This window comes from Schistocerca gregaria, chromosome 2 (genome assembly GCF_023897955.1).
Source record: "Schistocerca gregaria isolate iqSchGreg1 chromosome 2, iqSchGreg1.2, whole genome shotgun sequence".
Taxonomy (NCBI): Eukaryota; Metazoa; Arthropoda; class Insecta; order Orthoptera; family Acrididae; genus Schistocerca; species Schistocerca gregaria.
The window spans coordinates 441,818,621-441,841,936 of NC_064921.1; the positions used below are offsets into that span (position 1 = coordinate 441,818,621).

Genomic DNA, 23,316 nt, shown 5'->3' on the forward strand with positions numbered 1-23,316 from the left:
AGCTCGATACGCTACACTGATATTACTTGCAAGGTTTTGACGTTCGTCCTAGCCCAAGATTGTCCTGCTGTTTGCGATGGAGCTTGGTGTTTGGGCGGCCCTTAGCGACGGATGTCTGCAAAGTCAAGTCTCTCCAGTAGGCCCTGCCAAATCGCTTCTGTATATGGCGGCCTGACGCAAAGCAAACTGTCGAGAGGCGACAGTTGTGCTACAGATGGATTATTATAGGCTCGATACGTTAAAATGACTGCGACAGGTATGCACTTAAATATAAATAAGAACTCGTCGTTCGCAGATACCGACATACTCTTCGCTGGAGCCGAAGTTTGATTGGCTTATACATCTCGAAATGATGTTTAATTCGAAGGGCATACGCTATGGAATGTTGTGCGCTTTCATCTGGTAAGCATTTTTGTCTCGTATTTCATACACACGCTATCGGCCTCGTACACGCTTCGTTGTTACTACTGAGAGGCGTTTCGCATGGGGAAGGAGTGACCGCAAACGCGTGCTTTACGTAAAATTCTTCGACGAGGATGGGATTCGAACCCACGCGTGCAGAGCACATTGGATTAGCAGTCCAACGCCTTAACCACTCGGCCACCTCGTCTGCTGGAACTACAGCTGTGTCTTTGGCGAGCGCTTGCGGAAAGAAGACATTTGTCGATTCGAAAACGCTTTCAAAACATCGTACTGGGCCGGTGTTAACGTCTAATGCCCAGCTGCAGTGCAGCCGACCAAGCTCCCACTCGCGAGTCATTTAATGACAGCATCCGTCCACGTCGATATCCGATCGGGGCAAAATCACCGGACCACTTATTTACTGCAGGAATAAGCATTGTATCGACATGCAGTGTCGTCTAATGCACATGAGAAATGTGCTGGGCATTCTTTCCCACGACTTACTGCAACGAAACGTACAGCTCGATACGCTACACTGATATTACTTGCAAGGTTTTGACGTTCGTCCTAGCCCAAGATTGTCCTGCTGTTTGCGATGGAGCTTGGTGTTTGGGCGGCCCTTAGCGACGGATGTCTGCAAAGTCAAGTCTCTCCAGTAGGCCCTGCCAAATCGCTTCTGTATATGGCGGCCTGACGCAAAGCAAACTGTCGAGAGGCGACAGTTGTGCTACAGATGGATTATTATAGGCTCGATACGTTAAAATGACTGCGACAGGTATGCACTTAAATATAAATAAGAACTCGTCGTTCGCAGATACCGACATACTCTTCGCTGGAGCCGAAGTTTGATTGGCTTATACATCTCGAAATGATGTTTAATTCGAAGGGCATACGCTATGGAATGTTGTGCGCTTTCATCTGGTAAGCATTTTTGTCTCGTATTTCATACACACGCTATCGGCCTCGTACACGCTTCGTTGTTACTACTGAGAGGCGTTTCGCATGGGGAAGGAGTGACCGCAAACGCTTGCTTTACGTAAAATTCTTCGACGAGGATGGGATTCGAACCCACGCGTGCAGAGCACATTGGATTAGCAGTCCAACGCCTTAACCACTCGGCCACCTCGTCTGCTGGAACTACAGCTGTGTCTTTGGCGAGCGCTTGCGGAAAGAAGACATTTGTCGATTCGAAAACGCTTTCAAAACATCGTACTGGGCCGGTGTTAACGTCTAATGCCCAGCTGCAGTGCAGCCGACCAAGCTCCCACTCGCGAGTCATTTAATGACAGCATCCGTCCACGTCGATATCCGATCGGGGCAAAATCACCGGACCACTTATTTACTGCAGGAATAAGCATTGTATCGACATGCAGTGTCGTCTAATGCACATGAGAAATGTGCTGGGCATTCTTTCCCACGACTTACTGCAACGAAACGTACAGCTCGATACGCTACACTGATATTACTTGCAAGGTTTTGACGTTCGTCCTAGCCCAAGATTGTCCTGCTGTTTACGATGGAGCTTGGTGTTTGGGCGGCCCTTAGCGACGGATGTCTGCAAAGTCAAGTCTCTCCAGTAGGCCCTGCCAAATCGCTTCTGTATATGGCGGCCTGACGCAAAGCAAACTGTCGAGAGGCGACAGTTGTGCTACAGATGGATTATTATAGGCTCGATACGTTAAAATGACTGCGACAGGTATGCACTTAAATATAAATAAGAACTCGTCGTTCGCAGATACCGACATACTCTTCGCTGGAGCCGAAGTTTGATTGGCTTATACATCTCGAAATGATGTTTAATTCGAAGGGCATACGCTATGGAATGTTGTGCGCTTTCATCTGGTAAGCATTTTTGTCTCGTATTTCATACACACGCTATCTGCCTCGTACACGCTTCGTTGTTACTACTGAGAGGCGTTTCGCATGGGGAAGGAGTGACCGCAAACGCGTGCTTTACGTAAAATTCTTCGACGAGGATGGGATTCGAACCCACGCGTGCAAAGCACATTGGATTAGCAGTCCAACGCCTTAACCACTTTTTTTTTTTTTTTTTTTTTTTTTATTTCTCTCGGTAGGGCTCGTCCGGGATTTGAACCCGGGACCTCCTCCACCCAAAGCAGGAATCATACCCCTTTTTTTTTTTTTTTTTTTTTTTTTTTTTTTTTTTTTTTTTTTATTTCGCCTTCCTCCTCTGAGGATTGGAACTCACGACCCCTGGTTTACTAGACCAGTGCTCTACCACTTTTTTTTTTTTTTTTTAAAACGGTATGTTTCTTATTCAGAAATGATAAAACACGAGCGTGACAGCATTCGAACCTGTAATCTTCAGATCCGAAGTCCGACGCCTTATCCATTTTTTTTTTTTTTTTTTTTTTTTTTTTTTTTTTTTTTATTTTTTGCAGGGGTCAAGAATCCTGAGGCCTGGCCTCGATGTCGCCCCCATACCAGTCACCCATTTGTATATGTGAAATTTTTTTAATTTTTTTATTTTTTATTTATAATTTTGTTTGAACCACTTTTTTTTCCTCTTTTTTTTTGTTTTTGTTTTATGAGGATCTTCCAGAAGGGATCCATTCTTCCACCAGAACTCAATCCATTTCTTCTAGGTGAGTGAGGCGTTAACGGCAAAAAAAAAAAATGATGACACTATCAACTATGTTAAGCAGTGTCGAACTAAAGTACCTTTTCTGGTTAGGATTAATAAATAAATAAATAAGAAATAAGTGATTAAAAAGGAATCTTCTCCTTTGTTGGTGCAAAATATAAGAAAACGAAAAGTGTTTGTTTTTTTTTCTCTAGTGTTGTCTTCACATCTTTCGTCTGTTATTGTCCTCTGCTTCTCCTCAATGATGTAGCGAATAGTCGGTTTCGCCTTACGTCGAAAGAAGGTTAAACATGCATTCATGTCTCGTGGTATAGTTTCGGGCGTTCTTTAAATATTACGTTCCCCGTCATGGCAAGGCTGACGGGTCGAGTGTCAAATCGCATATCACACAATGGTCTTGCTTAAAAAGTTGGCAAAGGTCGCCTTGTAGTTACGTTCGCGTGCGATCATGCTGTGCTGCAGGGTCAGGTATAGAACGAAATCGTCTTTGTTCTTATCGCCAGGACTAAAAATATAGTGCACTGTGTGACCTATTATCCAGTTGACAGCATTCCGCTTTGTCCTGGGAAATGGGATTGCATCAGGGTTGAGAAAGTCAGCTGGCGTTATCGCAGATGGTGAGGTCCTCTTGATGCTCGACAGTTTCTGTCGGGCGTAACCCCATATATCTTTCGTGGTACCACAGACGAAACGGTGTTCTTCGCTGTCTATGAGATTACACGTGACACACATTGGCGAGTCCTGCAAATGAATTGCATGAAGCCTGGACTGCGTCGGGATTTTTCTATTGACGGCAGCGTACCACGTCGCCTTTACTTGCGAAGGTAAGTAGGGGCTGTGGATGTTTTGCCACGTCGCGTCCCAGTTGTAGTTTGGAAATTTTTGTTCGATAACATTCCGTGATTTAGTTGCCACAAAGGAGTTGTAGATTGCCTTAACTGTCGTCAAATTCTTTTCAGAGACTGTTGTATGGACATAACTATACTCTAAGAGAAAACTCTTGAAGTGGTAGAGCGCAGTCGGTATATGGTGCACATCAATTGGCGGTTGAAGATCAGTCGGTGCGATTTCATTCAGGACAAGAGCGGTCAGACTGGTCGGTGACTGTTTCCATAGCTTGTAAGTTTTGCAGAAATAAAGAGCTTTCGCTTTCTTGTGTACATCGATGAGACTGAGTCCGCCATCTCGCGTTGGGAGTGTCAAGGTGTCATATCGAACTTTAAAGATCTGGCCACGACATACAAAGTGTCCAAGCGCGGACAGCATGCATTTGGCTATATCGGTGGGGATGGGCAAAACTTGAGCCACATAATTGATTTTGGCAGTGATATAAATATTGGCCAATTCAACCTTTTGAAGCTCGTCCAATTTCCTGACGCTATATAACTTCGCACAAGCACGAATTTTGTTGAGCAATTGCTTATAATTGGCGGCAATGGTGTGGCGGATGGTGTTCCGAAAATCGACACCGAGACACGTCATCCTAGTGATCTCTTTAAGCTGGCCATGACCGATCGCGCCTATGCCTTGCCCAACGTTCATGATCCCTGATTTCGTCCAATGCAGTTTCGCACCAGATGCCTTTTCATATTGTGAGATGATCAGGAGACCCCTCTCGACCTCATTGACATTCATAGCTAGGAAGGTAACATCATCAGCGTAAGCTCGGCACACTATCTTCTGCCCGTGTATGTGGAGTCCTTGTAAACGTTCCGTCAAGGTGACTAGCAGCGGTTCGATCGCAATGGCAAACAGCGCCATCGACATAGGGCAGCCCTGCCTAACAGAACTGTTTATCGGGACGGCGCGACTTGGCTGACCGTTAACGACAAGTTTGGATGTACTATTCCGTAACAATTTCTGTATGATGCTGATGAACTGCGGAGGAAAACCCAGAGTCTGCATTATCTGGAAAAGGTAAGGATGGTTCACTCTGTCGAAAGCCTGTGCGAAATCTAAAGTTACGATAGCACATCGGATTTTGCAAGCGTCCGCAACAGAAATCACATCTCGATAGTCTGATAATGTCTGATATATAGCTCTGTCCTTTCCAACACTCGTTTGATGTGATCCAATGACGGTATGCATCACAGTTTTCATTCTCGTTGCGAGAATGCGAGCAAAAATTTTGTAGTCGCTGTTGAGCAACGTAATGGGTCGCAAAGTTGCGACGGTGTTATTGCTCGTCCGTTTCGGGAGTAAGACCACAAGTCCTTCACTGAATGGCGGAGGAATGGGCATGTCCGGTTGGAGAAGTTCGTTGCAGAGCACCGTCAGCTTTGTCTTCAGTTGTGGCCAGAAGACTTGATAAAGTTCCACCGGGAGACCGTCACATCCGGGAGATTTGTTTTTTGGACTGTGGAACACCACATCTTCCAGTTCATCTTCCGTTACATCGGTGACGAGTTCGGCTACATCCGCAGGGCTAAGCCTGTGCGTTAAGCTGCTCCGGAACTCTGCAAGGGCTTCGTCGTCGGTAGGTTTATTGGACATCAAGTCAGTGTAATAAGTTTGAACGGCGTCTCTGATATCGTGTTGCCGAGTTAGAATCGTGCCGTCTTCGGATTGTAGTTCAGTTAAGATCTTTGTCCGTGCTCGTTTAGTTTCACGTATCAGGTGATAAATGGATGGCTGTTCGCCTTTTGCCATAGTCGAAACCCGACCTCTAATTTTGTAACCTTCCATCTGTTTTCGTTTCAAAAGTAATATTTTTGCTTGCAGTCTTTTAATGCGGGGGTAGTTGTCAATCACAGTGGCATCAAGAGTATATAAGTCTCGAAGACATTGATAATAAAACTCCATCGTTCTCTTAAACCACCAGTTCTTATTCCGGGAATATTGTATCATGGATTTACGAATTTTCGGTTTAGCGCATTCGAGCCACCATTGCAATGCCGAGCCGTACGTACTGAATTTGGCTTCACTTTCATTCCACGCTCGAGTGAAGGCTTCTCTGCATTCAGGATCGTCTAAATGTGCAACATTTAGTTTCCATAGTCCTTTGCCTCGGTAGGTTTCCTGTTTCCCCAAATTCAGCGTGCAAATATAAGCCGCATGGTCGGAGAAACTGGTTGGCCAGACCTCAGTTTGTAAAATTCGCTGTCTGAGAGTGTCCGATACGTAAATGCGGTCCAATCTACTCGCTGAATGATTCGTGACGTGAGTAAAACCAGGTGTTGTACCAAACTTGTGCTCCCACGTATCGACTAAACGTAAATCCTTGACGATCTGTTCTAATTCAATCGATTGATTGAAATGCGGCGTCTGATCTTTGGCGTTAAGTACACAGTTAAAATCTCCCGCCAATATTAGGTGGTCATATTGTGTTGCAAAAAGCGGAAGTATTTCTTCCTTGAAAAAGTCCGCTCGGCGTCGCCTATTAGTTGAGCCGGATGGTGCATACAGATTTAGGAGTCTAACATTATTGATAGTCACGCCATTTCCCCTACAACTTATGAGTCGTTCTACATTCTGGACGATAATTCCTTCTTTCGTGAGAATAGCGGTGCCTAAATCGGAACCGTGTCCCGGATTGGCCGTCACATTATAACCGGGAATGTGGTCCAAAGCAATGTCGGCGACCTCCTGAAGCAAGAGGATATCAATGTCGGCGGCGTATAAGAGGTCTACGATGTTGTCGAGTTTGAGGGAACTGCGGATTTTATTTATATTTAATGTACCAATTTTATACGCCTGCTGATCAGTCATTCACGCTCTTACGAGAGTAAGAAGGAATCGGCGCCGTTTTAAAAGAAATCAGAGTCCTCTTCTTTGTTTGCCTGCCGTGGATCCAGTAACTTATCATCATGTGCCGGTTCTATTGCCGTAGAAGGCTGTTCGGGAAATCGGGAAGTGACTGGAATATCAGTTGCATCAGCGTCCATGTGTTCGACCTCTGGTTCCGCCGCCCAGTCTATAGTGCTGGGGTTCTTGGACGCAAGAGGATGATGTTGTCGTTGTTCTTTTAAACAATGATCAACATCGTCACTGCACATGGGAGACACCTGGCCGGTAGCATCGCGAGAGGGCTCAGTTAGCGTGATTGCACGATCTTCATCCCGCAGGTGTGCAGAAGTTAGCGCCTGTTGTCGGGAGGATTCTGGTAATTTTGCACTGACTTTGTCCATGATTTGCTGCACCTTTCCCCGCAACGACGCCGCCGCCTCTTCCGCACCCTGGCGGGCGATTCTGCGTTTCTTGTTCTTCCGCGGGGATTTAGCAGGTGGACAACGCTCATCGGAATCCGAGATTTCATGGTGGGGTTGTGGGGAACGACATTCAGCAGTCACAGTCCTGACCTGCGTCTCTGAGGAGGTGGAATTTTGTTCTGTTGACAGAGTCGGGGACTGCGCTACGGAATCAACCACGTCACTCACACTCAGGTGTTGCTCTTGTCGCTCAGAAATGTCAACAAGTTGCTCGGCCGTTGGAGGAAGGGTTGGTTGGGGGCGAATGTCTACTTCGGTATCCATGGGCAGTTGGTCGGTCGGTTGGTCGCGAGCCACCGAAGCGTAAGTGGTGGACAAGATAGTCATCTCCGCGGACTTCACCGGTTCACCTGTCGGCAGCTGCACAACACGTCTTTGAATACATTCAGAACGAATATGACCTGGAGAATTGCAAGCTGCACACGTTCGTGGTTGACCATCATAAATGACGATACCTCGATAACCGCAAACGTTAATGTAAGACGGAATATGTCGTAATAAGTCCACCTTCAACTGCCTGACACCGTTCAAAACCGGATATTTGTGAGCACCGGACCATTTTTCTGCAAAATTACTGAGGACCTTCCCAAAGGGTGCAATAACAAGATTGATCGCATCTGTAGGAACTTCAAAGGGTAGCTCAAAAATTCGAATTGTTCGAATACCAAGTCCCACATGATCGACAGTAACTTCGCCAATATTTCCATCACTGTGTTTAAACTTAAGCTTACCACCGGTATTATTGACAACTCGTTCGCATAACTCAGGGTTTTTCAGCTTCAAGTACATCACACTACTCACAATTGACAAGTGAAAACCAACAGTATCTTCAAACGGAACTTGAACAACTTCCTCTAACCAATCCTCAATTTCGAAAGATTTAGGTCGAGCAAAACGTCGATCAAAGGTAAATTTCAGAGTGTCCTTTCTACTAAGTTGAGCCATTACTGCATTTTCGAACGTTGACAGAATATCTAACTACTGCGAAGCGCCGGCGAAAACGCACAGACTTACACAGCGGATGTAAACAAAGCCAGCCTCAGAGCGAAGCACAGCACGACGAACCGCTCGCCACCGCCGCTGCAGGCAGACTGTACCACTCGGCCACCTCGTCTGCTGGAACTACAGCTGTGTCTTTGGCGAGCGCTTGCGGAAAGAAGACATTTGTCGATTCGAAAACGCTTTCAAAACATCGTACTGGGCCGGTGTTAACGTCTAATGCCCAGCTGCAGTGCAGCCGACCAAGCTCCCACTCGCGAGTCATTTAATGACAGCATCCGTCCACGTCGATATCCGATCGGGGCAAAATCACCGGACCACTTATTTACTGCAGGAATAAGCATTGTATCGACATGCAGTGTCGTCTAATGCACATGAGAAATGTGCTGGGCATTCTTTCCCACGACTTACTGCAACGAAACGTACAGCTCGATACGCTACACTGATATTACTTGCAAGGTTTTGACGTTCGTCCTAGCCCAAGATTGTCCTGCTGTTTGCGATGGAGCTTGGTGTTTGGGCGGCCCTTAGCGACGGATGTCTGCAAAGTCAAGTCTCTCCAGTAGGCCCTGCCAAATCGCTTCTGTATATGGCGGCCTGACGCAAAGCAAACTGTCGAGAGGCGACAGTTGTGCTACAGATGGATTATTATAGGCTCGATACGTTAAAATGACTGCGACAGGTATGCACTTAAATATAAATAAGAACTCGTCGTTCGCAGATACCGACATACTCTTCGCTGGAGCCGAAGTTTGATTGGCTTATACATCTCGAAATGATGTTTAATTCGAAGGGCATACGCTATGGAATGTTGTGCGCTTTCATCTGGTAAGCATTTTTGTCTCGTATTTCATACACACGCTATCGGCCTCGTACACGCTTCGTTGTTACTACTGAGAGGCGTTTCGCATGGGGAAGGAGTGACCGCAAACGCGTGCTTTACGTAAAATTCTTCGACGAGGATGGGATTCGAACCCACGCGTGCAGAGCACATTGGATTAGCAGTCCAACGCCTTAACCACTCGGCCACCTCGTCTGCTGGAACTACAGCTGTGTCTTTGGCGAGCGCTTGCGGAAAGAAGACATTTGTCGATTCGAAAACGCTTTCAAAACATCGTACTGGGCCGGTGTTAACGTCTAATGCCCAGCTGCAGTGCAGCCGACCAAGCTCCCACTCGCGAGTCATTTAATGACAGCATCCGTCCACGTCGATATCCGATCGGGGCAAAATCACTGGACCACTTATTTACTGCAGGAATAAGCATTGTATCGACATGCAGTGTCGTCTAATGCACATGAGAAATGTGCTGGGCATTCTTTCCCACGACTTACTGCAACGAAACGTACAGCTCGATACGCTACACTGATATTACTTGCAAGGTTTTGACGTTCGTCCTAGCCCAAGATTGTCCTGCTGTTTGCGATGGAGCTTGGTGTTTGGGCGGCCCTTAGCGACGGATGTCTGCAAAGTCAAGTCTCTCCAGTAGGCCCTGCCAAATCGCTTCTGTATATGGCGGCCTGACGCAAAGCAAACTGTCGAGAGGCGACAGTTGTGCTACAGATGGATTATTATAGGCTCGATACGTTAAAATGACTGCGACAGGTATGCACTTAAATATAAATAAGAACTCGTCGTTCGCAGATACCGACATACTCTTCGCTGGAGCCGAAGTTTGATTGGCTTATACATCTCGAAATGATGTTTAATTCGAAGGGCATACGCTATGGAATGTTGTGCGCTTTCATCTGGTAAGCATTTTTGTCTCGTATTTCATACACACGCTATCGGCCTCGTACACGCTTCGTTGTTACTACTGAGAGGCGTTTCGCATGGGGAAGGAGTGACCGCAAACGCGTGCTTTACGTAAAATTCTTCGGCGAGGATGGGATTCGAACCCACGCGTGCAGAGCACATTGGATTAGCAGTCCAACGCCTTAACCACTCGGCCACCTCGTCTGCTGGAACTACAGCTGTGTCTTTGGCGAGCGCTTGCGGAAAGAAGACATTTGTCGATTCGAAAACGCTTTCAAAACATCGTACTGGGCCGGTGTTAACGTCTAATGCCCAGCTGCAGTGCAGCCGACCAAGCTCCCACTCGCGAGTCATTTAATGACAGCATCCGTCCACGTCGATATCCGATCGGGGCAAAATCACCGGACCACTTATTTACTGCAGGAATAAGCATTGTATCGACATGCAGTGTCGTCTAATGCACATGAGAAATGTGCTGGGCATTCTTTCCCACGACTTACTGCAACGAAACGTACAGCTCGATACGCTACACTGATATTACTTGCAAGGTTTTGACGTTCGTCCTAGCCCAAGATTGTCCTGCTGTTTGCGATGGAGCTTGGTGTTTGGGCGGCCCTTAGCGACGGATGTCTGCAAAGTCAAGTCTCTCCAGTAGGCCCTGCCAAATCGCTTCTGTATATGGCGGCCTGACGCAAAGCAAACTGTCGAGAGGCGACAGTTGTGCTACAGATGGATTATTATAGGCTCGATACGTTAAAATGACTGCGACAGGTATGCACTTAAATATAAATAAGAACTCGTCGTTCGCAGATACCGACATACTCTTCGCTGGAGCCGAAGTTTGATTGGCTTATACATCTCGAAATGATGTTTAATTCGAAGGGCATACGCTATGGAATGTTGTGCGCTTTCATCTGGTAAGCATTTTTGTCTCGTATTTCATACACACGCTATCGGCCTCGTACACGCTTCGTTGTTACTACTGAGAGGCGTTTCGCATGGGGAAGGAGTGACCGCAAACGCGTGCTTTACGTAAAATTCTTCGACGAGGATGGGATTCGAACCCACGCGTGCAGAGCACATTGGATTAGCAGTCCAACGCCTTAACCACTCGGCCACCTCGTCTGCTGGAACTACAGCTGTGTCTTTGGCGAGCGCTTGCGGAAAGAAGACATTTGTCGATTCGAAAACGCTTTCAAAACATCGTACTGGGCCGGTGTTAACGTCTAATGCCCAGCTGCAGTGCAGCCGACCAAGCTCCCACTCGCGAGTCATTTAATGACAGCATCCGTCCACGTCGATATCCGATCGGGGCAAAATCACCGGACCACTTATTTACTGCAGGAATAAGCATTGTATCGACATGCAGTGTCGTCTAATGCACATGAGAAATGTGCTGGGCATTCTTTCCCACGACTTACTGCAACGAAACGTACAGCTCGATACGCTACACTGATATTACTTGCAAGGTTTTGACGTTCGTCCTAGCCCAAGATTGTCCTGCTGTTTGCGATGGAGCTTGGTGTTTGGGCGGCCCTTAGCGACGGATGTCTGCAAAGTCAAGTCTCTCCAGTAGGCCCTGCCAAATCGCTTCTGTATATGGCGGCCTGACGCAAAGCAAACTGTCGAGAGGCGACAGTTGTGCTACAGATGGATTATTATAGGCTCGATACGTTAAAATGACTGCGACAGGTATGCACTTAAATATAAATAAGAACTCGTCGTTCGCAGATACCGACATACTCTTCGCTGGAGCCGAAGTTTGATTGGCTTATACATCTCGAAATGATGTTTAATTCGAAGGGCATACGCTATGGAATGTTGTGCGCTTTCATCTGGTAAGCATTTTTGTCTCGTATTTCATACACACGCTATCGGCCTCGTACACGCTTCGTTGTTACTACTGAGAGGCGTTTCGCATGGGGAAGGAGTGACCGCAAACGCGTGCTTTACGTAAAATTCTTCGACGAGGATGGGATTCGAACCCACGCGTGCAGAGCACATTGGATTAGCAGTCCAACGCCTTAACCACTCGGCCACCTCGTCTGCTGGAACTACAGCTGTGTCTTTGGCGAGCGCTTGCGGAAAGAAGACATTTGTCGATTCGAAAACGCTTTCAAAACATCGTACTGGGCCGGTGTTAACGTCTAATGCCCAGCTGCAGTGCAGCCGACCAAGCTCCCACTCGCGAGTCATTTAATGACAGCATCCGTCCACGTCGATATCCGATCGGGGCAAAATCACCGGACCACTTATTTACTGCAGGAATAAGCATTGTATCGACATGCAGTGTCGTCTAATGCACATGAGAAATGTGCTGGGCATTCTTTCCCACGACTTACTGCAACGAAACGTACAGCTCGATACGCTACACTGATATTACTTGCAAGGTTTTGACGTTCGTCCTAGCCCAAGATTGTCCTGCTGTTTGCGATGGAGCTTGGTGTTTGGGCGGCCCTTAGCGACGGATGTCTGCAAAGTCAAGTCTCTCCAGTAGGCCCTGCCAAATCGCTTCTGTATATGGCGGCCTGACGCAAAGCAAACTGTCGAGAGGCGACAGTTGTGCTACAGATGGATTATTATAGGCTCGATACGTTAAAATGACTGCGACAGGTATGCACTTAAATATAAATAAGAACTCGTCGTTCGCAGATACCGACATACTCTTCGCTGGAGCCGAAGTTTGATTGGCTTATACATCTCGAAATGATGTTTAATTCGAAGGGCATACGCTATGGAATGTTGTGCGCTTTCATCTGGTAAGCATTTTTGTCTCGTATTTCATACACACGCTATCGGCCTCGTACACGCTTCGTTGTTACTACTGAGAGGCGTTTCGCATGGGGAAGGAGTGACCGCAAACGCGTGCTTTACGTAAAATTCTTCGACGAGGATGGGATTCGAACCCACGCGTGCAGAGCACATTGGATTAGCAGTCCAACGCCTTAACCACTCGGCCACCTCGTCTGCTGGAACTACAGCTGTGTCTTTGGCGAGCGCTTGCGGAAAGAAGACATTTGTCGATTCGAAAACGCTTTCAAAACATCGTACTGGGCCGGTGTTAACGTCTAATGCCCAGCTGCAGTGCAGCCGACCAAGCTCCCACTCGCGAGTCATTTAATGACAGCATCCGTCCACGTCGATATCCGATCGGGGCAAAATCACCGGACCACTTATTTACTGCAGGAATAAGCATTGTATCGACATGCAGTGTCGTCTAATGCACATGAGAAATGTGCTGGGCATTCTTTCCCACGACTTACTGCAACGAAACGTACAGCTCGATGCGCTACACTGATATTACTTGCAAGGTTTTGACGTTCGTCCTAGCCCAAGATTGTCCTGCTGTTTGCGATGGAGCTTGGTGTTTGGGCGGCCCTTAGCGACGGATGTCTGCAAAGTCAAGTCTCTCCAGTAGGCCCTGCCAAATCGCTTCTGTATATGGCGGCCTGACGCAAAGCAAACTGTCGAGAGGCGACAGTTGTGCTACAGATGGATTATTATAGGCTCGATACGTTAAAATGACTGCGACAGGTATGCACTTAAATATAAATAAGAACTCGTCGTTCGCAGATACCGACATACTCTTCGCTGGAGCCGAAGTTTGATTGGCTTATACATCTCGAAATGATGTTTAATTCGAAGGGCATACGCTATGGAATGTTGTGCGCTTTCATCTGGTAAGCATTTTTGTCTCGTATTTCATACACACGCTATCGGCCTCGTACACGCTTCGTTGTTACTACTGAGAGGCGTTTCGCATGGGGAAGGAGTGACCGCAAACGCGTGCTTTACGTAAAATTCTTCGACGAGGATGGGATTCGAACCCACGCGTGCAGAGCACATTGGATTAGCAGTCCAACGCCTTAACCACTCGGCCACCTCGTCTGCTGGAACTACAGCTGTGTCTTTGGCGAGCGCTTGCGGAAAGAAGACATTTGTCGATTCGAAAACGCTTTCAAAACATCGTACTGGGCCGGTGTTAACGTCTAATGCCCAGCTGCAGTGCAGCCGACCAAGCTCCCACTCGCGAGTCATTTAATGACAGCATCCGTCCACGTCGATATCCGATCGGGGCAAAATCACCGGACCACTTATTTACTGCAGGAATAAGCATTGTATCGACATGCAGTGTCGTCTAATGCACATGAGAAATGTGCTGGGCATTCTTTCCCACGACTTACTGCAACGAAACGTACAGCTCGATACGCTACACTGATATTACTTGCAAGGTTTTGACGTTCGTCCTAGCCCAAGATTGTCCTGCTGTTTGCGATGGAGCTTGGTGTTTGGGCGGCCCTTAGCGACGGATGTCTGCAAAGTCAAGTCTCTCCAGTAGGCCCTGCCAAATCGCTTCTGTATATGGCGGCCTGACGCAAAGCAAACTGTCGAGAGGCGACAGTTGTGCTACAGATGGATTATTATAGGCTCGATACGTTAAAATGACTGCGACAGGTATGCACTTAAATATAAATAAGAACTCGTCGTTCGCAGATACCGACATACTCTTCGCTGGAGCCGAAGTTTGATTGGCTTATACATCTCGAAATGATGTTTAATTCGAAGGGCATACGCTATGGAATGTTGTGCGCTTTCATCTGGTAAGCATTTTTGTCTCGTATTTCATACACACGCTATCGGCCTCGTACACGCTTCGTTGTTACTACTGAGAGGCGTTTCGCATGGGGAAGGAGTGACCGCAAACGCGTGCTTTACGTAAAATTCTTCGACGAGGATGGGATTCGAACCCACGCGTGCAGAGCACATTGGATTAGCAGTCCAACGCCTTAACCACTCGGCCACCTCGTCTGCTGGAACTACAGCTGTGTCTTTGGCGAGCGCTTGCGGAAAGAAGACATTTGTCGATTCGAAAACGCTTTCAAAACATCGTACTGGGCCGGTGTTAACGTCTAATGCCCAGCTGCAGTGCAGCCGACCAAGCTCCCACTCGCGAGTCATTTAATGACAGCATCCGTCCACGTCGATATCCGATCGGGGCAAAATCACCGGACCACTTATTTACTGCAGGAATAAGCATTGTATCGACATGCAGTGTCGTCTAATGCACATGAGAAATGTGCTGGGCATTCTTTCCCACGACTTACTGCAACGAAACGTACAGCTCGATACGCTACACTGATATTACTTGCAAGGTTTTGACGTTCGTCCTAGCCCAAGATTGTCCTGCTGTTTGCGATGGAGCTTGGTGTTTGGGCGGCCCTTAGCGACGGATGTCTGCAAAGTCAAGTCTCTCCAGTAGGCCCTGCCAAATCGCTTCTGTATATGGCGGCCTGACGCAAAGCAAACTGTCGAGAGGCGACAGTTGTGCTACAGATGGATTATTATAGGCTCGATACGTTAAAATGACTGCGACAGGTATGCACTTAAATATAAATAAGAACTCGTCGTTCGCAGATACCGACATACTCTTCGCTGGAGCCGAAGTTTGATTGGCTTATACATCTCGAAATGATGTTTAATTCGAAGGGCATACGCTATGGAATGTTGTGCGCTTTCATCTGGTAAGCATTTTTGTCTCGTATTTCATACACACGCTATCGGCCTCGTACACGCTTCGTTGTTACTACTGAGAGGCGTTTCGCATGGGGAAGGAGTGACCGCAAACGCGTGCTTTACGTAAAATTCTTCGACGAGGATGGGATTCGAACCCACGCGTGCAGAGCACATTGGATTAGCAGTCCAACGCCTTAACCACTCGGCCACCTCGTCTGCTGGAACTACAGCTGTGTCTTTGGCGAGCGCTTGCGGAAAGAAGACATTTGTCGATTCGAAAACGCTTTCAAAACATCGTACTGGGCCGGTGTTAACGTCTAATGCCCAGCTGCAGTGCAGCCGACCAAGCTCCCACTCGCGAGTCATTTAATGACAGCATCCGTCCACGTCGATATCCGATCGGGGCAAAATCACCGGACCACTTATTTACTGCAGGAATAAGCATTGTATCGACATGCAGTGTCGTCTAATGCACATGAGAAATGTGCTGGGCATTCTTTCCCACGACTTACTGCAACGAAACGTACAGCTCGATACGCTACACTGATATTACTTGCAAGGTTTTGACGTTCGTCCTAGCCCAAGATTGTCCTGCTGTTTGCGATGGAGCTTGGTGTTTGGGCGGCCCTTAGCGACGGATGTCTGCAAAGTCAAGTCTCTCCAGTAGGCCCTGCCAAATCGCTTCTGTATATGGCGGCCTGACGCAAAGCAAACTGTCGAGAGGCGACAGTTGTGCTACAGATGGATTATTATAGGCTCGATACGTTAAAATGACTGCGACAGGTATGCACTTAAATATAAATAAGAACTCGTCGTTCGCAGATACCGACATACTCTTCGCTGGAGCCGAAGTTTGATTGGCTTATACATCTCGAAATGATGTTTAATTCGAAGGGCATACGCTATGGAATGTTGTGCGCTTTCATCTGGTAAGCATTTTTGTCTCGTATTTCATACACACGCTATCGGCCTCGTACACGCTTCGTTGTTACTACTGAGAGGCGTTTCGCATGGGGAAGGAGTGACCGCAAACGCGTGCTTTACGTAAAATTCTTCGACGAGGATGGGATTCGAACCCACGCGTGCAGAGCACATTGGATTAGCAGTCCAACGCCTTAACCACTCGGCCACCTCGTCTGCTGGAACTACAGCTGTGTCTTTGGCGAGCGCTTGCGGAAAGAAGACATTTGTCGATTCGAAAACGCTTTCAAAACATCGTACTGGGCCGGTGTTAACGTCTAATGCCCAGCTGCAGTGCAGCCGACCAAGCTCCCACTCGCGAGTCATTTAATGACAGCATCCGTCCACGTCGATATCCGATCGGGGCAAAATCACCGGACCACTTATTTACTGCAGGAATAAGCATTGTATCGACATGCAGTGTCGTCTAATGCACATGAGAAATGTGCTGGGCATTCTTTCCCACGACTTACTGCAACGAAACGTACAGCTCGATACGCTACACTGATATTACTTGCAAGGTTTTGACGTTCGTCCTAGCCCAAGATTGTCCTGCTGTTTGCGATGGAGCTTGGTGTTTGGGCGGCCCTTAGCGACGGATGTCTGCAAAGTCAAGTCTCTCCAGTAGGCCCTGCCAAATCGCTTCTGTATATGGCGGCCTGACGCAAAGCAAACTGTCGAGAGGCGACAGTTGTGCTACAGATGGATTATTATAGGCTCGATACGTTAAAATGACTGCGACAGGTATGCACTTAAATATAAATAAGAACTCGTCGTTCGCAGATACCGACATACTCTTCGCTGGAGCCGAAGTTTGATTGGCTTATACATCTCGAAATGATGTTTAATTCGAAGGGCATACGCTATGGAATGTTGTGCGCTTTCATCTGGTAAGCATTTTTGTCTCGTATTTCATACACACGCTATCGGCCTCGTACACGCTTCGTTGTTACTACTGAGAGGCGTTTCGCATGGGGAAGGAGTGACCGCAAACGCGTGCTTTACGTAAAATTCTTCGACGAGGATGGGATTCGAACCCACGCGTGCAGAGCACATTGGATTAGCAGTCCAACGCCTTAACCACTCGGCCACCTCGTCTGCTGGAACTACAGCTGTGTCTTTGGCGAGCGCTTGCGGAAAGAAGACATTTGTCGATTCGAAAACGCTTTCAAAACATCGTACTGGGCCGGTGTTAACGTCTAATGCCCAGCTGCAGTGCAGCCGACCAAGCTCCCACTCGCGAGTCATTTAATGACAGCATCCGTCCACGTCGATATCCGATCGGGGCAAAATCACCGGACCACTTATTTACTGCAGGAATAAGCATTGTATCGACATGCAGTGTCGTCTAATGCACATGAGAAATGTGCTGGGCATTCTTTCCCACGACTTACTGCAACGAAACGTACAGCTCGATACGCTACACTGATATTACTTGCAAGGTTTTGACGTTCGTCCTAGCCCAAGATTGTCCTGCTGTTTGCGATGGAGCTTGGTGTTTGGGCGGCCCTTAGCGACGGATGTCTGCAAAGTCAAGTCTCTCCAGTAGGCCCTGCCAAATCGCTTCTGTATATGGCGGCCTGACGCAAAGCAAACTGTCGAGAGGCGACAGTTGTGCTACAGATGGATTATTATAGGCTCGATACGTTAAAATGACTGCGACAGGTATGCACTTAAATATAAATAAGAACTCGTCGTTCGCAGATACCGACATACTCTTCGCTGGAGCCGAAGTTTGATTGGCTTATACATCTCGAAATGATGTTTAATTCGAAGGGCATACGCTATGGAATGTTGTGCGCTTTCATCTGGTAAGCATTTTTGTCTCGTATTTCATACACACGCTATCGGCCTCGTACACGCTTCGTTGTTACTACTGAGAGGCGTTTCGCATGGGGAAGGAGTGACCGCAAACGCGTGCTTTACGTAAAATTCTTCGACGAGGATGGGATTCGAACCCACGCGTGCAGAGCACATTGGATTAGCAGTCCAACGCCTTAACCACTCGGCCACCTCGTCTGCTGGAACTACAGCTGTGTCTTTGGCGAGCGCTTGCGGAAAGAAGACATTTGTCGATTCGAAAACGCTTTCAAAACATCGTACTGGGCCGGTGTTAACGTCTAATGCCCAGCTGCAGTGCAGCCGACCAAGCTCCCACTCGCGAGTCATTTAATGACAGCATCCGTCCACGTCGATATCCGATCGGGGCAAAATCACCGGACCACTTATTTACTGCAGGAATAAGCATTGTATCGACATGCAGTGTCGTCTAATGCACATGAGAAATGTGCTGGGCATTCTTTCCCACGACTTACTGCAACGAAACGTACAGCTCGATACGCTACACTGATATTACTTGCAAGGTTTTGACGTTCGTCCTAGCCCAAGATTGTCCTGCTGTTTGCGATGGAGCTTGGTGTTTGGGCGGCCCTTAGCGACGGATGTCTGCAAAGTCAAGTCTCTCCAGTAGGCCCTGCCAAATCGCTTCTGTATATGGCGGCCTGACGCAAAGCAAACTGTCGAGAGGCGACAGTTGTGCTACAGATGGATTATTATAGGCTCGATACGTTAAAATGACTGCGACAGGTATGCACTTAAATATAAATAAGAACTCGTCGTTCGCAGATACCGACATACTCTTCGCTGGAGCCGAAGTTTGATTGGCTTATACATCTCGAAATGATGTTTAATTCGAAGGGCATACGCTATGGAATGTTGTGCGCTTTCATCTGGTAAGCATTTTTGTCTCGTATTTCATACACACGCTATCGGCCTCGTACACGCTTCGTTGTTACTACTGAGAGGCGTTTCGCATGGGGAAGGAGTGACCGCAAACGCGTGCTTTACGTAAAATTCTTCGACGAGGATGGGATTCGAACCCACGCGTGCAGAGCACATTGGATTAGCAGTCCAACGCCTTAACCACTCGGCCACCTCGTCTGCTGGAACTACAGCTGTGTCTTTGGCGAGCGCTTGCGGAAAGAAGACATTTGTCGATTCGAAAACGCTTTCAAAACATCGTACTGGGCCGGTGTTAACGTCTAATGCCCAGCTGCAGTGCAGCCGACCAAGCTCCCACTCGCGAGTCATTTAATGACAGCATCCGTCCACGTCGATATCCGATCGGGGCAAAATCACCGGACCACTTATTTACTGCAGGAATAAGCATTGTATCGACATGCAGTGTCGTCTAATGCACATGAGAAATGTGCTGGGCATTCTTTCCCACGACTTACTGCAACGAAACGTACAGCTCGATACGCTACACTGATATTACTTGCAAGGTTTTGACGTTCGTCCTAGCCCAAGATTGTCCTGCTGTTTGCGATGGAGCTTGGTGTTTGGGCGGCCCTTAGCGACGGATGTCTGCAAAGTCAAGTCTCTCCAGTAGGCCCTGCCAAATCGCTTCTGTATATGGCGGCCTGACGCAAAGCAAACTGTCGAGAGGCGACAGTTGTGCTACAGATGGATTATTATAGGCTCGATACGTTAAAATGACTGCGACAGGTATGCACTTAAATATAAATAAGAACTCGTCGTTCGCAGATACCGACATACTCTTCGCTGGAGCCGAAGTTTGATTGGCTTATACATCTCGAAATGATGTTTAATTCGAAGGGCATACGCTATGGAATGTTGTGCGCTTTCATCTGGTAAGCATTTTTGTCTCGTATTTCATACACACGCTATCGGCCTCGTACACGCTTCGTTGTTACTACTGAGAGGCGTTTCGCATGGGGAAGGAGTGACCGCAAACGCGTGCTTTACGTAAAATTCTTCGACGAGGATGGGATTCGAACCCACGCGTGCAGAGCACATTGGATTAGCAGTCCAACGCCTTAACCACTCGGCCACCTCGTCTGCTGGAACTACAGCTGTGTCTTTGGCGAGCGCTTGCGGAAAGAAGACATTTGTCGATTCGAAAACGCTTTCAAAACATCGTACTGGGCCGGTGTTAACGTCTAATGCCCAGCTGCAGTGCAGCCGACCAAGCTCCCACTCGCGAGTCATTTAATGACAGCATCCGTCCACGTCGATATCCGATCGGGGCAAAATCACCGGACCACTTATTTACTGCAGGAATAAGCATTGTATCGACATGCAGTGTCGTCTAATGCACATGAGAAATGTGCTGGGCATTCTTTCCCACGACTTACTGCAACGAAACGTACAGCTCGATACGCTACACTGATATTACTTGCAAGGTTTTGACGTTCGTCCTAGCCCAAGATTGTCCTGCTGTTTGCGATGGAGCTTGGTGTTTGGGCGGCCCTTAGCGACGGATGTCTGCAAAGTCAAGTCTCTCCAGTAGGCCCTGCCAAATCGCTTCTGTATATGGCGGCCTGACGCAAAGCAAACTGTCGAGAGGCGACAGTTGTGCTACAGATGGATTATTATAGGCTCGATACGTTAAAATGACTGCGACAGGTATGCACTTAAATATAAATAAGAACTCGTCGTTCGCAGATACCGACATACTCTTCGCTGGAGCCGAAGTTTGATTGGCTTATACATCTCGAAATGATGTTTAATTCGAAGGGCATACGCTATGGAATGTTGTGCGCTTTCATCTGGTAAGCATTTTTGTCTCGTATTTCATACACACGCTATCGGCCTCGTACACGCTTCGTTGTTACTACTGAGAGGCGTTTCGCATGGGGAAGGAGTGACCGCAAACGCGTGCTTTACGTAAAATTCTTCGACGAGGATGGGATTCGAACCCACGCGTGCAGAGCACATTGGATTAGCAGTCCAACGCCTTAACCACTCGGCCACCTCGTCTGCTGGAACTACAGCTGTGTCTTTGGCGAGCGCTTGCGGAAAGAAGACATTTGTCGATTCGAAAACGCTTTCAAAACATCGTACTGGGCCGGTGTTAACGTCTAATGCCCAGCTGCAGTGCAGCCGACCAAGCTCCCACTCGCGAGTCATTTAATGACAGCATCCGTCCACGTCGATATCCGATCGGGGCAAAATCACCGGACCACTTATTTACTGCAGGAATAAGCATTGTATCGACATGCAGTGTCGTCTAATGCACATGAGAAATGTGCTGGGCATTCTTTCCCACGACTTACTGCAACGAAACGTACAGCTCGATACGCTACACTGATATTACTTGCAAGGTTTTGACGTTCGTCCTAGCCCAAGATTGTCCTGCTGTTTGCGATGGAGCTTGGTGTTTGGGCGGCCCTTAGCGACGGATGTCTGCAAAGTCAAGTCTCTCCAGTAGGCCCTGCCAAATCGCTTCTGTATATGGCGGCCTGACGCAAAGCAAACTGTCGAGAGGCGACAGTTGTGCTACAGATGGATTATTATAGGCTCGATACGTTAAAATGACTGCGACAGGTATGCACTTAAATATAAATAAGAACTCGTCGTTCGCAGATACCGACATACTCTTCGCTGGAGCCGAAGTTTGATTGGCTTATACATCTCGAAATGATGTTTAATTCGAAGGGCATACGCTATGGAATGTTGTGCGCTTTCATCTGGTAAGCATTTTTGTCTCGTATTTCATACACACGCTATCGGCCTCGTACACGCTTCGTTGTTACTACTGAGAGGCGTTTCGCATGGGGAAGGAGTGACCGCAAACGCGTGCTTTACGTAAAATTCTTCGACGAGGATGGGATTCGAACCCACGCGTGCAGAGCACATTGGATTAGCAGTCCAACGCCTTAACCACTCGGCCACCTCGTCTGCTGGAACTACAGCTGTGTCTTTGGCGAGCGCTTGCGGAAAGAAGACATTTGTCGATTCGAAAACGCTTTCAAAACATCGTACTGGGCCGGTGTTAACGTCTAATGCCCAGCTGCAGTGCAGCCGACCAAGCTCCCACTCGCGAGTCATTTAATGACAGCATCCGTCCACGTCGATATCCGATCGGGGCAAAATCACCGGACCACTTATTTACTGCAGGAATAAGCATTGTATCGACATGCAGTGTCGTCTAATGCACATGAGAAATGTGCTGGGCATTCTTTCCCACGACTTACTGCAACGAAACGTACAGCTCGATACGCTACACTGATATTACTTGCAAGGTTTTGACGTTCGTCCTAGCCCAAGATTGTCCTGCTGTTTGCGATGGAGCTTGGTGTTTGGGCGGCCCTTAGCGACGGATGTCTGCAAAGTCAAGTCTCTCCAGTAGGCCCTGCCAAATCGCTTCTGTATATGGCGGCCTGACGCAAAGCAAACTGTCGAGAGGCGACAGTTGTGCTACAGATGGATTATTATAGGCTCGATACGTTAAAATGACTGCGACAGGTATGCACTTAAATATAAATAAGAACTCGTCGTTCGCAGATACCGACATACTCTTCGCTGGAGCCGAAGTTTGATTGGCTTATACATCTCGAAATGATGTTAATTCGAAGGGCATACGCTATGGAATGTTGTGCGCTTTCATCTGGTAAGCATTTTTGTCTCGTATTTCATACACACGCTATCGGCCTCGTACACGCTTCGTTGTTACTACTGAGAGGCGTTTCGCATGGGGAAGGAGTGACCGCAAACGCGTGCTTTACGTAAAATTCTTCGACGAGGATGGGATTCGAACCCACGCGTGCAGAGCACATTGGATTAGCAGTCCAACGCCTTAACCACTCGGCCACCTCGTCTGCTGGAACTACAGCTGTGTCTTTGGCGAGCGCTTGCGGAAAGAAGACATTTGTCGATTCGAAAACGCTTTCAAAACATCGTACTGGGAACACGCGATCTAGTGTATGCCCAGCTGCAGTGCAGCCGACCAAGCTCCCACTCGCGAGTCATTTAATGACAGCATCCGTCCACGTCGATATCCGATCGGGGCAAAATCACCGGACCACTTATTTACTGCAGGAATAAGCATTGTATAACACGCGATCTAGTGT

The 23,316-nt window shown here is 47.8% G+C and overlaps 18 non-coding genes across 18 annotated transcripts; all 18 read right to left on the bottom strand.

Annotated features, from left to right (window-relative positions):
- Nucleotides 1-528: 528 nt before the first annotated feature.
- On the bottom strand, nt 529-610 carry Trnas-gcu (transfer RNA serine (anticodon GCU)). The gene has a single exon. It is a non-coding gene; the product is annotated as a tRNA-Ser (tRNA).
- An 839-nt stretch (nt 611-1,449) lies between these two features.
- Trnas-gcu (transfer RNA serine (anticodon GCU)) lies at nt 1,450-1,531 on the bottom strand. Its single transcript has one exon. It is a non-coding gene; the product is annotated as a tRNA-Ser (tRNA).
- Nucleotides 1,532-9,168: 7,637 nt separating this feature from the next.
- On the bottom strand, nt 9,169-9,250 carry Trnas-gcu (transfer RNA serine (anticodon GCU)). Its single transcript has one exon. It is a non-coding gene; the product is annotated as a tRNA-Ser (tRNA).
- Nucleotides 9,251-10,089: 839 nt separating this feature from the next.
- Nucleotides 10,090-10,171, bottom strand: Trnas-gcu (transfer RNA serine (anticodon GCU)). Its single transcript has one exon. It is a non-coding gene; the product is annotated as a tRNA-Ser (tRNA).
- An 839-nt stretch (nt 10,172-11,010) lies between these two features.
- On the bottom strand, nt 11,011-11,092 carry Trnas-gcu (transfer RNA serine (anticodon GCU)). The gene has a single exon. It is a non-coding gene; the product is annotated as a tRNA-Ser (tRNA).
- Nucleotides 11,093-11,931: 839 nt separating this feature from the next.
- Trnas-gcu (transfer RNA serine (anticodon GCU)) lies at nt 11,932-12,013 on the bottom strand. The gene has a single exon. It is a non-coding gene; the product is annotated as a tRNA-Ser (tRNA).
- An 839-nt stretch (nt 12,014-12,852) lies between these two features.
- On the bottom strand, nt 12,853-12,934 carry Trnas-gcu (transfer RNA serine (anticodon GCU)). Its single transcript has one exon. It is a non-coding gene; the product is annotated as a tRNA-Ser (tRNA).
- An 839-nt stretch (nt 12,935-13,773) lies between these two features.
- Trnas-gcu (transfer RNA serine (anticodon GCU)) lies at nt 13,774-13,855 on the bottom strand. The gene has a single exon. It is a non-coding gene; the product is annotated as a tRNA-Ser (tRNA).
- Nucleotides 13,856-14,694: 839 nt separating this feature from the next.
- Nucleotides 14,695-14,776, bottom strand: Trnas-gcu (transfer RNA serine (anticodon GCU)). Its single transcript has one exon. It is a non-coding gene; the product is annotated as a tRNA-Ser (tRNA).
- An 839-nt stretch (nt 14,777-15,615) lies between these two features.
- On the bottom strand, nt 15,616-15,697 carry Trnas-gcu (transfer RNA serine (anticodon GCU)). Its single transcript has one exon. It is a non-coding gene; the product is annotated as a tRNA-Ser (tRNA).
- An 839-nt stretch (nt 15,698-16,536) lies between these two features.
- Trnas-gcu (transfer RNA serine (anticodon GCU)) lies at nt 16,537-16,618 on the bottom strand. The gene has a single exon. It is a non-coding gene; the product is annotated as a tRNA-Ser (tRNA).
- Nucleotides 16,619-17,457: 839 nt separating this feature from the next.
- Nucleotides 17,458-17,539, bottom strand: Trnas-gcu (transfer RNA serine (anticodon GCU)). The gene has a single exon. It is a non-coding gene; the product is annotated as a tRNA-Ser (tRNA).
- Nucleotides 17,540-18,378: 839 nt separating this feature from the next.
- Trnas-gcu (transfer RNA serine (anticodon GCU)) lies at nt 18,379-18,460 on the bottom strand. The gene has a single exon. It is a non-coding gene; the product is annotated as a tRNA-Ser (tRNA).
- An 839-nt stretch (nt 18,461-19,299) lies between these two features.
- On the bottom strand, nt 19,300-19,381 carry Trnas-gcu (transfer RNA serine (anticodon GCU)). Its single transcript has one exon. It is a non-coding gene; the product is annotated as a tRNA-Ser (tRNA).
- An 839-nt stretch (nt 19,382-20,220) lies between these two features.
- Nucleotides 20,221-20,302, bottom strand: Trnas-gcu (transfer RNA serine (anticodon GCU)). The gene has a single exon. It is a non-coding gene; the product is annotated as a tRNA-Ser (tRNA).
- Nucleotides 20,303-21,141: 839 nt separating this feature from the next.
- Nucleotides 21,142-21,223, bottom strand: Trnas-gcu (transfer RNA serine (anticodon GCU)). Its single transcript has one exon. It is a non-coding gene; the product is annotated as a tRNA-Ser (tRNA).
- Nucleotides 21,224-22,062: 839 nt separating this feature from the next.
- On the bottom strand, nt 22,063-22,144 carry Trnas-gcu (transfer RNA serine (anticodon GCU)). The gene has a single exon. It is a non-coding gene; the product is annotated as a tRNA-Ser (tRNA).
- Nucleotides 22,145-22,982: 838 nt separating this feature from the next.
- Nucleotides 22,983-23,064, bottom strand: Trnas-gcu (transfer RNA serine (anticodon GCU)). The gene has a single exon. It is a non-coding gene; the product is annotated as a tRNA-Ser (tRNA).
- Between the last annotated feature and the right edge of the window lie 252 nt (nt 23,065-23,316).